This window comes from Macaca nemestrina, chromosome 11, assembly GCF_043159975.1.
Source record: "Macaca nemestrina isolate mMacNem1 chromosome 11, mMacNem.hap1, whole genome shotgun sequence".
NCBI lineage: Eukaryota > Metazoa > Chordata > Mammalia > Primates > Cercopithecidae > Macaca > Macaca nemestrina.
The window spans coordinates 50,847,936-50,862,458 of record NC_092135.1 but is presented as its reverse complement, the minus strand read 5'-3'; positions in this window follow the sequence as shown (position 1 = coordinate 50,862,458).

Below are 14,523 nucleotides of genomic sequence, written 5' to 3'. Positions count from 1 at the left end.
TCTCTTCTGATGAGGAAACCATCCAGCTTCTAGCCAATAGCTTAGCTTTGTGCCTGTGAGCTAAAAAAATCTGTGTTCTATCCCTTCCATGACAATCATGACATATAATTTCAGAAGAGAGCATTCTCAAAAAACTTAGAGTTGCAATCTCACTTATACCAGAATATGACTCTAAAAAATAAATTTAAATGGATTTTAAATATCTGTTATGGATATATAAATTTATTTTATCCTAAAGGACTCAGACCTAAAATGCTCTACAATGTGGTTTAGTTTAAGATACCTAGTATAGAAATATAACAAATTCAGTATAATTGCTTCCTTTTTAATAAAACCCATCCACCATTTGGTCTTGAACTGCAGCAGGGGCAATGAGCATAATAAATCTCAATCTCATTAACCTTTTTAGTCAGTCATACATAGGTGACTTTGGTCTCAAAATCTCTGAGTTGATTTCTATAAGGTTTATAGATGTAATTCCTAAAGAGCTTAAGATAATAGAAACTCAGTCTCTGCTTTCAAATGATTAATATTTTAATTAAGTATATTTTTCTTACTTTTCCTCTATGCCATTAATATAACCACACCTGCTGGAATTCAAGGAGGATGTAAATGACTTTCCCTAACTAATTGACAATCTCCACAAATGTACAAATCCAATTTGATGTACAAAATCCATTTCCCTAATCTTAGCAAACTATAAGTTAAGAAATGAGGCTGTGACAAGCTTATTGATTCCTTACCAACAATTTTCTCTAATATGCTGCTTCTATTCCATAAATTAAGATGTTACCACTGTGCCCTCTAAAACTCATATTAATTATTAACAAGCTTCCCCACAACTTCAACTTCTTTACTAAGCATTGCCCGTCTCCTTTAGAGAAAACTAGCTCTTCCCTGAGGACTCTGCTTTCTTGCAGGTCTTTCAAGGGGAAGCCGTTCACTTTCCAACATCTCATGCACTTTGGGGTCTGAATCAGGGAACCCCTTGCTCTTCACTGCTGCTCCAGGACCATTCAACTCCCCCCGTTTCTATCATCCTCTCTTCCTTCATGGCTCACTTATGCCATTGGCTAAGTATCCTACTCTCCTCTTAGTGAGGAAGACCGAGCTCCTGGTTAGTCTCCCTCATTCACTGAAGACTTTGACACAGAACTCACTGCCAGTGGCGACCTTAACTTCTTCCAACATCATAGCTACTAACATTTTCAACATCCATGGGGAGAACAATTCCCTAAAATCTCAATGCCTTGACTCCCCATCTCTATGACCTTCTTCTTCCAGTCAAATCCTTCTTCTTTTTTTCCCCAAAAACTCCTTCCATTATTCTTTTATTATAAAAATACCTAAACCTGAGGTTCCCAGTCCATGTGCCAAGGGGCCCCAGGGTACTCTAGCAGATTCACAGGGACACCATGAGATATTTTCAATTTTCAAGAGAAGCATAGCAACATCTGTCAGATATCATGCAAACTACTAGTTGGAGGAAGTTCAGAGTTTCAACATTAGATAACTACATTCTTTTTTAAAATGTCATATCTTTCTCAAGCTGGGTTTTCAGCAGTGGCTGTGATAAAAAGGAAGTATCGCATGGAAATCAATATGGTACAGAAAGCTGTAGAGGTAGGACAGAGGTGTCCAGTTTGATTTAAAATTTGAAAAGATGTGCAGTGCCCAATAAGCACTAAGTTATGTTAAATAACAAATACTTATGTTATATGGACCTAATTACTTAATAAGCAAAACTGTTAATTTTTTTCTTTGGGCCTAGAAGCAGGAAAAAATTACTGAGACACTAAAGGAACTGGGAAAGTTTGGGAAACTCTGTCCTTGTCAATAGTTAATTTTTCTTTTCTTTTCTTATTTCCCTTAGATTTATTTGATGGCCCATACAGGGTTTGAACCCGTGACAAAATTTATTTATTTATTTATTTTTATCTCCTTTATATTTTAAAGTTTTTTAAAATAATTTCAACTTTTATTTTAGATTCAGGGGGGTACATGTAGAGGTTTGTTTCATGGGTGTATTGCATGATGCTAATGTTTGATGTATGAATGATCCCATTACCCAAGTACTGAGCATAATACCCAATAGGTAGTTCTTCAGTCTTTTCCACCCTCCTTTTCTCCCCTCTCTAGTAGTCCTCAGTGTCTACTGTTTCCATCTTTATGTCCACATGTACCCAACGTTTAGTTTCTACTTATGTGAGAGCATGTGGTATTTGGTTTTCTGTTGAAATCACTTGTAAGTTTCCCGAGGATAATGGCCTCCAGCTGCAACCATGTGGCCAAAAAGGATATAATTTCATTCTTTTTTTATAGCTGAATAGTATTCCATGTTGTATATGTACTACGTTTCTTGATCCAATCCATCATTGATGGGAACCTAGGTTGATTTTTTAGAAGCATCTGTTATGTCTATGTCTTTTGCCCACTTTTTAATGGGGTTATTTATTTTTTGCTTAAGTTCCTTATAGATTGTGAATATTAGACCTTTGTCAGATGCATAGTTTGTGAATATTTTCTCCCATTCTGTAGGTTGTCTGTTTACTGTTAGTTTCTTTTGCTGTGCAGAAGCTCTTTTGTCTAATTAGGTCCAATGTGACCATTTCTTTTTTGTTGCAATTGCTTTTGAAGACTTAGCCATAAATTCTTTCCCAAGGGCAATGTCCAGAATGATATTTCCTAGCTTTTCCTTGTAGGATTCTTATAGTTTGAGGTCTTACATTTAAACATTGAGTTCATCTTCAGTTAATTTATATATATGATGAAAGGTAGGGGTCCAGTTTCATTCTTCTGCTTACGGCTAGCCAGCTATCCCAGCACTATTTATTGAATAGGGAGTCCTTTTCCCATTGCTTATTTTTGTCAAATTTGTTGAAGCTCAGATGGCTGGAGGTGTGAGGCTTTATTTCTGGGTTCTGTAACCTGCTCCATCTGTCTATGTGTCTGTTTTTGTACCAGTACCATGCCGTTTTGGTTACTGTAGCATTCGTTTTTCTTTTAATGTATCCCCCTCACTATCTTGTTTTATTTTTGTTTATATTCCCACCCCGTTGTTGCTTATTAGGGTTTCTTTTAGTTTGTTTGGGTAATCATGATACATCTCTTTACTTCCATTGGTTCTGACTCTTTTTGCCTGATTTCTATCATAATTTACCTCCTCCTCTGTAATGATTTCTAAATCTCTCATTATTAATTACTTATTGTAATGAAATGTTATATTGTAAAGAAAAGAAAATTGGCTTCATGAAGGTCTGTGCACAAACACATAAATATCTGTTTTACATGTTTGGGTGTGTGTGTGTTTGTGTGTGTATGTGTGTGTGAAGCTAATTATGTACCTCATCCTCCCTCTAAATGGGAAATGTTACAGTGACTTGATCTTATACAATTGTGGGGACCTGTTGAGCAGTCCCTGTAAGGCTGTCTTCTTCACATCTGATGCTAGAGCTTGAAGGTGGGTGTATGGTGGGAAACAGCAAGATAAAGCTGGAACTCCCAAGTACAAAGCATACTAAAACCTGTGTCAATCCTCTTGCCTCTGGCATTACTGATACGCATGTCCTTCAAAAGTTAGGTCACACACTGGGGCCTATCATGGGGAGGGGGGAGGGGGGAGGGATTGCATTGGGAGTTATACCTGATGTAAATGACGAGTTGATGGGTATAGCACACCAACATGACACAAGTATACATATGTACCAAACCTGCACGTTATGCACATGTACCCTAGAACTTAAAATATAATAATAATAAATAAATAAATAAATAAATAAATAAGAAAGAAAGAAAGGAAAAAAAAAAGTTAGGTCCCTTCATTACATAGCTAAACACATGCACACACACCCCTGAAGCAGGATGCAGGACATAGTAGAACAGTTCCAGCCCAGTCAGTGCCTCACAGCAACAAGATGAGTCCACCAATCATTCAGCCACAGAATGCATGACCTACAAAACAGCTGCTGCTTCCCTTCCTCCCTCCAAATCTCACATAAGTCTGTCTCCACTCTAACTGGAAACATGCAGGAGAGGGAATTATGGGAAAAGTAGTTTGGCTGAGTCAAGGGACACATTACAAAGCCTCCAGAAGCACAGTACCTACTTCCTTTACCAAAGTAGCTTACAATTATAGTTACAGGCAAAATATGTGTTCATTGAAAGACAAGTATCAGAAGCTCAGTATATTATGAATAGTAAATGAGTGGCTTCAAAAGAAGTAGGGAGAAGTGCAGGCAGTGGTTAATAAAGCTGATACAATGGAAAGATTTCAAGTAGGTTAATAAGTGTGGGAAAGCAGCACTCCATTGAAGGAAAATGGCAAAGTCCCAGAGGCAGGAATAACCAGGCATTCTGAGACAATGGCAGATCGATCTAACCAGACCAAAGGTTCTGTGAAGTGAGGAGTGGGTAAATAAGCCTGGAAACAAAGGCTGGGGACAGACGACAGTCTCTGATGGCAAGCCCCAGCACCCAGTTTTATTTTGCAGGCAGACAAAATGTCCTCATGATTTCTCTGACTCGCTCCTATTGGTTTTGATTCTTCTCACCCGGTTTTAGATTAACATCATCCATTAATTGTGCTGAAATGTCATATAGAAAAGAAAGTTGGTTAGAAAGCCCTCAAGCAAAGAGATAAAAGTGTGTGTAGTTCTACGTCCCATGGGGATACACTAAGAAAGTCAAGGCCAAGGGGAGATATATACATACATACATATATATGTGTGTGCATATATACACATTAATATATTAATACATTAATTTAAATATAATGTAATATTATATATAATGTAAGGCAAAGGGGGCATGGGATGTAAAAAAGTCTTTCTAAGATACTGAACCTGCAAAATACAGTAACAGTGCACAAAAGAGTCAGGCAAGAGGAAACTGAAGACATAGGCTTTTTCCCCCACAGCATTCCTCACAAAATAAAATTAGGGTCAGATTGTAATTTGGAATCTTTGGCTATATATGCCTCAAGCTTCTTCCTACATTTTATAGGACTCCAGCCTGCCCAGTAAATTGATAAGCCATTGTTATTCTCTCTACCCAGCAGATAGTTAAATACCTTCTATCCCCATCTTCAGGTCTACTAACCAGAAGGGATGACCCCAGTAAGATTCAAGCTGGGACAGCAGAAAGCTTGATGTTCTCCAAGTAAGTGTTTCTTAGCTCCTCTCCTGAGAAGCCTCTGGTACTAGGATAACCAGGTCCTTCTGTACGTTATATCTTCCTCATGACCTCCTCCCTGGGCAGAAGCATCTCCAGGAAGCTGGGTTCACTAATTGCTTCTGTACGATGCAATCAATAACTTAATTGTTTTTCAATGGACAAAACTGTACTCTCTTCCCACAGTCTTGTGCTCTGATGCTTCCAGCTGGAGAACTGCAGCAGGGGAAGGGCAGAAGGGCAGCAGGGGCCCCCCTGCTAAGTTTGTTTCCATGGAAAGAGCCGTGGGATAATATCCAGAACTGGATCATGATCCCTATTCTGCAGCCCACTAACTGTGCCATGGGCTTTGTAAAATGAATTGGTTAAATTAGATATCTCTAGGATTTCTTCCAGATTTAACTTTTTTTCAAATTTCAAGATATGCTCATTAAAATGAGATCCAAAATTTTACTTATCAAATGGGCAGAAATTAAAATAATACTACTGTTTGCTGTTGGCAAGCCCTGTTACCCTGCAGGTGAGAGATCATTTTAGTAAGAAAAACATGGTTAGCATTTGCCATTATACAGAATAGCTTTTTAAATGTACATGCTCCCAGGCATTCCCGTCCTTCACTACCAGAATTATCTGTTTCAAGGACCTATTGGAATGACTAAACAAGCTAGTTCAGACTTCATCCTGGTGGAGATGTGGGGTCAGAATGGCTCCCACAAATGAGAATCTCCAAGTGTACCGCTACCTTGAGCCCACCCAAACTCTTCTCCTTTAATCTTGAGAGAAGAAAAAAAAAAAAAAAAAGCTCTTTCTTTCACCCAGATCAAGGCCTGTTTGGTGGCGATGTCCAATTATTTGAAGAAAATCCTCACCCCACCCACAATGTGTAGCCTGCACTCTAGTTCTGCTAAAAATAATCTGAATTGATATTACTAGAAAGAGGATTTAACATTTCAAATTCAAGCATAAGTATTTGGAACAGTTCTCTAGGCTTACCTGAGAATATATCTAGTATCTAGATGTATGAAATTGGCCCAACTCATAGAAAAGAAGTTTTCCATAAACACAAAGTTTCTGTCATAGTTGGGAGAAGTTGCTTACAACTCTCCAAAATGGCACTTTCCAGCCTCCACAATTTAAGATTCATTCTCCCAAGGCATTCGTCTACATACACAAGTACATGTATGGACACATACTATCTTACTCCATTTTTTATTGCTATAACAGAATACCACAGACTGGGTAATTTGTGAAGAAAATAAGTTTATTTAGCTCATGTTTTTGGAGGTTGATAAGTCCAAGAGCATAGCATTGGCATCTGGTGGGGGTTTTCTTGTGATGTTATAAAATGATGGGGGGCATCACATGATGAGAGAGCAACAGTGTATATGCTCAGGTCTTTCTTCCTCTTCTTATTTTTTGGTTTTTTGTTTGTTTGTTTCTTCATTTTGAGACAGTTTTGCTCTTTTCACCCAGGCTGGAGTGCAATGGCATGATCTTGGCTCACTGCAACCTCTGCCTCCCGGGTTCAAGTGATTCTCCTGCCTCAGCCTCCCAAGTAGCTGGGATTACAGGTGCATGCCACCATGCCCAACTAATTTTGTATTTTTAGTTGAGATGGGGTTTCACCACATTGGCCAGGCTGGTCTTGAACTCCTGACCTCTGGTGATCTGCCCGCCTCAGCGTCCCAAAGTGCTGGGATTACAGGCATGAGCCACTGCACCCAGCCTCTTCCTCTTCTTATAAAACTACCAGTTCCATCATAGGGCCCCCATCTTATGGCTTTATTTAATCTCAATTACCTTCTAAAGCTCCACCTCCAAATACCATCAAAATATGAATTTGTAGATCAAGTTTCCAGAACATGAAATTTCGGGGACACATTCAAACCATAACATATACTCACAGAAAATTGTTCCAAGGATGGCTTCTGTTCATGGTGGGTAGTTCCTAAACTCCTTAATCATAGCCCAAGAAACCAAACAGAATGGAGTGACAGTGGGGAAAATCTGGAGGGTGATCCTTATTAACTGGTTTTCTCCAGTTTTCAAAGATCAGTACAGCATGCCTTCATTCCAGTTTAGCTACATAGTTGAGTGAGTTTCCCAGATTCTAGGAGAGATAAAATGACTGAGGCACCTGCTTCCCTGGCAAATTCTACCATATCAACTGAATAATGGGAATGTTTACCTTCCCTAGGGTATCTTCAGTCCATTGTAGAAAAACTAATTTAAAAGCTTCTGGGTTAGTGGTAGAAACTACATTCTTAATTTTTAAAGTTTTAAGCAAAAGATAACATTTTCTTAAAGAAAGGAGAGGAAGTGGGTAACCCAAAAGGCTGTACTCTGGATGAGTAATTAAAAATTTCTCCTTTTAACTTTGATAGTTATAATAGGTTAGTAGAGTGTTGATAGATTGAGATTAAAAAGATAACATTTTCTTAAAGAAGCGAGAGAAAGTGGGTAACCCAAGGGGCTGTGCTCTAGATGAGTAATTAAAAATCTCTCTTTTTAACTTTGATAGTTGTAATAGGTTAGTACAATGTTGATAGATTGAGGTTATATTTTTAAAGAAAGGATCATCAGAAAAAACTTAAATCTGTGCAATAAGTTTGTATTTCAATAATAACCTTAACCATCATATTTAAAATGTTGATGATACCATAATATAATAATTATAATGATTTAGTGAAAAACTAGATACAATTATAAACGATTTTACCTGGACAGTCCACAGTTGGAAGGGCCTTCTTTTTTCAAGTCCAAGATTTTTCCTTTTCCACTGTAAGAAAAGTGTTTAATATATTTCTAGAAAAACTTTTATTCACAAGACAAGCTATGGCCACCATGATCCTCACAAGACAATCTATCCAGAAATGTAGCAGATATTCTTACTCACACAAAAACATCCCAACTGCATAGGTCACTATTGGTTCCACAGGTATTTGAGAATTTGTATAAAAATTTAAGCCTCTATCCTCAGAAAATAACTACTTTTCTTTAAGCAGAAATATTTCTAATTTTAATGAAAATTCTAAATAGTAAGAATAACAAAATTCAAACAGGTAATTGCCTGATGAAAATATAACCAAGAGACACATTGCATAGAAAAATAATGATTTTCTAATAGAACTTCACTAAGAGAGAAAGAATGATGAAAACGAATTCTTATATAAACTTCAAAATGCAAAGTGAATGTCTCTCACTGAAAATTCCTATCAGAGGAATATACTACCAGTATGTCATTAATCTATAAAATATATCCCAATAGAAATACAGAATTTAACTGATCTTTACAAACTATGTGTACATATATTCTCCTCCATTAAAAACACTGGCAATTGCTTTAAACAATTGTATCCTCTCTCAAAAATTTTTCAAAAATAAAATTCTATGCTACCATAGTCTTAAGACTATCTTAGAAATTCATGCAGTAGCAATCATTTAATACTTAGATATACAGGCGTCAAATCTATATATAGTTTCAACTATTCCCACCCCTGTAGAATGTTCTCCTTTGCCATGTGGAATAGACAGTCAAAAATATTCTCAGATTAAAAAAGTTGACAAACCCTTAGCTAGACTAAGGAAAAAAAAGAGAGAGAGAGAGAGAAGAATCAAATAACTAAAATTAGAAATGAAGAAGGAACATTACAACTGATGTCCCAGAAATAAACAAGATTATAAGAGAGTACTATAAACTTATAATCTACCAAGACTGACTCATAAAGAAATAAAAAAAATCTGAACAGATTTATAACAACTATGGAGACAGAAAATGTAATTAAAAGCCTCCTAACCAAAAAAAAAAAAAAAAAAAAAAGCTAAGATAGCTTTACTAAAAAAATCCACCACACATTTAAAGAAGAATTAACATCAATCCTCATCAAACTCTTCCAAAGAATTGAAGAGGAGGAAATATTTCCAAATTTATTCTAGGAAGCCAGCATTACTATGATATCAAGAGCAGACAAAGAAGTACAGTACACGAAAAGAAAATTACAGACCAATATCCCTGGTGTATATTGACACAAAAATTCTCAACAAAATACTAAAATACTGATATAAAAATTCTCAACAAAATAATTTTAATATGCTGCATAACCAGCATATTAAAAGGATGATACACCAAAATCAAGTAAAATATATACCTAAAATACAAGGATGGTTCAACAGAGTAAAATCAGTTAATTTAACACGTCACATTAACAAAGTGAAGGACAAAAAATAATCATCTCAATTGATGCAGAAAAAGCATTTGACAAAATTCAACATGCTTTCCCGATAAAAACACTCATCAAACTAGGAATAAAAGGAAACTACCTCAACACAATAAAAGATGTGTATGGAAAACTCACAGCTAACATCATACTCAATGGTGAAAGACTGAAAACTTTTCTTCTAAGATCAGGAACAAGAAAAGGATGCCCATTCTCATCACTTCTATTCATCATAGTCCTAGAAGTTCTAGCTAGAGTAATTAGGCAAGAAAAATAAATAAAAGGCATTCAAATTAGGAAAGAAAAAGTAAAATTATCCCTGTTTTCAGATAACATGATCTTATACAGTTGGCTCTCTGTATCCATGAGGAATTGGTTTTAGGACACCCCCATGGATACCAAAATTCATAGGTACTCAAGTAGCTCATCTAAAATAGCATAATACAGTTGGTCCTTCGTATCCACAGGTTTCGATCTGTATTTGGTTCAATTCATGTATGCAAAACCCACAACAAAGAGGGCTAACTGCATTTAGAAACTCCTAAAGATTACACATACACACACACACACACAAACTGTCACAACCAATAAATAATTTCATCAAAATCTTAGGATAGAAAATAAATCCATAAAAAACAGTTGCATTTCCATACACAAACATTAATAAATTGAAAAAGGAAATTAGGAAAACAATTTTATTTATTATAGCATCAAGAATACAAATGTTAGGAATAAATTTGACCTAGGAAGTGAAAAATTTATACACTGAACACCACAAAACATTGCAAAAAGAAATCAAAGAAGACAGAAGTAAATGGAAAGATATCCCATGTTCTCCAATTGGAAGACATTACTTTTTAAATGTCCATACTAACTAAAATGATCTATAGATTCAATATATCCTTATCAACATCCCAATGGCATTTTTGCAAAAATAGAAAAAAAATCTAAAATTCATATAAATTTTGATGGGATCTCAAATAGCCAAAACAATTAGGAAAGAAGAATAAAGTTGGAAGCTTCACACTTTTTTATTTCAAAACACACTGCAAGCAACAGCAATCAAAACAGTTGGTACTGACATAGATATATATAATAATGGAACAGAATAGGGAGCCCAGAAATAAACTCTTGCATAGATGGCCAAACGATTTTCAACAAGGATGCCAAAGCTGCACAATGGGGAAATGATACTCTCTTCAAAATGTTGTGAAAGGTGTTGGGAAAACCAGATATCCACAAGCACAAGAATAAAGTTGGACCTCTACCTTATACCGTATATAAAAACTAACTCAAAATTGAATAAAGATCTGAAGGTAAGACCTAAAACTATAAAACTCCTAGAAGAAAACCTAGGGGAAAGAATCAGGACATTTGAATTTGGCAATGATTTCTTGAATATGACACCCAAAGTACAGGAAACAAAAGAAAAAACAGACAAACAGGAATACATCAAACAGAAAAACTTCCGTGCATCAAAGAAAACAGTCAACAGAGTGAAAAGGCAACCTACAGAATGGGAGAAAATACTTGCAAATTGTTTATCTAATAAGGGATTTATATATATATATATATAAATTATATATATATAATTATATATATATATAAATTGTTACAACTCAACCTTTATAGAATATATAGTGAACTTTTTCAAAGTAACAAGAACAAAAATAAACATAATTCTAAATGGACAAAGGACTTGAATAGACAATTCTTCAAACAAGATATACAAATGGCCAAGAAGCATATGAAAAGGCATTTGACATCACTACTAATAGAAGCAATACAAATCAAAACCACAATGAGATATAGCCTCACAGTTATTAGGATGGCCACTGTTGAACAAAAAAAATAACAAGTGTTGGCAAGAAAGTGGAGGTATTGGGAGCCTTATGCTCTGTTGTTGAGACTGTAAAATGATAGAGCCATTGTGGAAAACAGTGTGAGAGTTCCCCAAAAGAATTAAAAATAGAATTACCATGTAATCCAGCAATCTCACTTCTGTATATACATTTAAAAGTATTCAGAGCAGGGCCTGGAAGAGATATTTGCACATCCATGTTCATCACAGCATCATTCATAACAGACAAAAGGTGGAAACAACTCAAATGTCCATGGACAGATGAACGAATATAGAAAAAGTGGTATATATACACAATGAAATATCATGCAGTCTTAAAAAAGGAAATTCTGTTACATACTACAACATGGAAGAATCTTGAGGCCATTACACTAAGCAAAATAAGCCAGTCACAAAATGACAAATTCTGTATAATTCCACACATATGAAATACCTAAATTAGTCAAAATCATAGAAACAGAAAGTAGAAAGTTGCTTGCTAAGGGCTGGGGGAGGTAGGAGGAGACCTGCAGTTTACAGGATAAAGAGCTTCAGTGTTATAGGATGAAAAGATTATAGAGCTCAATTGCACAACACTGTGAATATACATAAGAGTTCTGACTTGTACACTTGGTCGGGTGTGGTGGCTCACGCCTGTAATCCCAGCACTTTGGGAGGCTGAGGTGGGCAGATCACCTGAAGTTGGGAGTTCGAGACCAGGCTGACCAACATGGAGAAATCCCGTCTCTACTAAAAATACAAAATTAGCTGAGCATGGTGGCAGGCGACTGTAATCCCACCTGCTCAGGAGGCCGAGGCAGGAGAATGGCTTGAACCCAGGAGGCACAGGTGGCGGTTAGCCAAGATCATGCCATTGTACTCCAGCCTGGGCAACAAGAGAGAAACTGTCTCAAAAAGAAAAAAAAAAAAAAGAGTTCTGACTTGTACACTTAAAAATGGTTAACAGGGTAAATTTTATTTTACATGTTTGTTTACCACAATAAAAAGAAATAGCCCAAGTATCCTCTTATGGTTTTCAGGTACTCGAAGTAACTATGTAATTAGTAGGTTATAATGGTGACTCCATATGCATCCTCTTTGAAGTAATTTTGAAAAAACTATTAATGTTCAAGGCATCATACCAAGAATATTGAGAAATAGAACATAAATAAAAATCAGCCAATGTCACACTTTCAATAAATTTAAAACCCCTAATAGAGGAAAGATGTGCAGGACAGTTCTCCAGGTGGTCTTGTACCAACCTAGATCTCCCCATTTCTTGCTCATAGTTCTCAAGAATAACCACAGAATGTGCTGGGAATATGATATCTTGAAATTGGGAAGGAACTGCCTCAAACAGCCTGGACATTGTTCCTGTCCCTCCCAGAGAAGGTAACATCTTGAGTTAGGGAATAAGTGCCAGGGATAGCCCAGACTTTGCTCCTCTCTCATCTGGAACAGGATGTCCTTCAAAGCTTTGCCCACTGTGTCATGTGGTCTCTGAGGTATATAACCAAGGCAGGGTGGATTTTGGGATGCCTCAGCTGTGGTGCAAAGTCCAGCATATGCAGTCGAGATGCCATCCACCATGGTAGCTTTCTTGGCTCACAATGGATCTGAGGTGTTTTTGTTTGTTTGTTTTTCTGTCCCTTGCTGTTGACCTGTAAGTAATTAACTTGCTTTACATAACCTGTATGTGAGTATCTTCTGTCTCACTGAACTCAGACAAACTGGTAATCAGTGCCTGGTGGACTTAAAGAGTAGCCCAGGATGCAGTGGGCATAAGTACACAGATAACATCTTTCTGGCGGTAGACCTAACAATGACCTTTGCTATTAGCAAACCCGCTTGGAACTAATAGCACAGAGCAGAGGAGGCATAAGGGAAGGACAAATTAATTCCTTTTGGCAAGTGGGAAAGAAGGAGTAGATTAGAAAAAATGCCATAAGGAAGTTGCCCTTTGAGTCAGATTTGGAAAGATAGAGTTTATACAGAGAGGAGGGAAAGGGCACTCCAGGTTGAGGGAATAGTATGAAGAATGGCAAAAAAGCAGGAAGATACAGAACATACAAGGTAAAGGTAATTTCTTTGATTTGGTAGAAAATGAAAACACGAAAGAAAAAGAGAAAATAAGATTTTATTTTCCTTTCCTCTGCATAAATACCAAGGAGTAGGGTTGCTGGATTGTATGGTAGTTGCATTTTTAGTTTTTTTTGAGAAACCTCCATACTGTTTAGTTCCTTTTCTCTGTATCCTTGCCAACATTTGTTATTTTTTGGTTTTTTGATAATACCCATTCTAACTGAGGTGAGATGATATCTCATTGTGGCTTTGATTTGCATTTCACTGATGATTCATAATCGTGAGCATTTTTTTCATTCTTTATATAACTCTTGGTCATTTGTATGTATTCTTTTAAAAGAAAATCTATTCATATCCTTTGTCTACTTTTTTAATGTCACTTTTAAGTTCAGGAGTACATGTGCATTGCCGACTTTTGCTGCGGAGTTGAGTTCCTTGTGTATTGTGGATGTCGGTGACTTGTCAGATGGATAATTTGTAAATATTTTCTGTCATTTTACAGATTGTCTCTTCAGTCTGTTGCTTATTTCCTTTGCTTTGCAGAAGCTTTTTAGTTTAATATAGTCCCATTAGGATATTTTTGTCTTTTCTGACTATACTTGTGAAGTCTTAGATATAAAATCTTTGCCTAGATGACCTGGGAGCATTTTCTCTATGTTTTCTTCTATAATCTTATGTTTTGAGTCTTATGTGTAAGTTTTTAATCCACTTTGATTTGATTTTTATATGGTAATAGATAAGAGTCTAGTTTCATTCTTCTGCATATAGACACCCAGTTTCTCTAGCACCATTTAGTGAAAAGACTGTCTTTTCCCCAATGCATATTCTCGGCACCTTGTCAAAAATTGGTTGGCTACAAATATGTGAATTTATTTCTGGGTTTTCTATCCTGTTCTACTGGTCTATATGTATCTGTTTTTATACCAATATCATGCCTTTAGGATTACTATAACTTTGCAGCATATCTTGAAGTCAGGTACTGTGATAACTTCAGCTTTGGGTTTTTGTTGTTGTTGTTGTTTTGTTTTTTCTGGCTCAGGGTTGTTTGGATATTTGGGTATTTCGTGGTTCCATGCAAAATTTAAGATTGTTCTTTCTATTTCTGTGAAAAATGCCATTGGTATTTTGATGGGTACTGCATTGAATCTGTGAATTGCTCTGGGTAGTATTGTCATTTTAACAATATTAATTATTCCAATCCATAAGCATGGGATT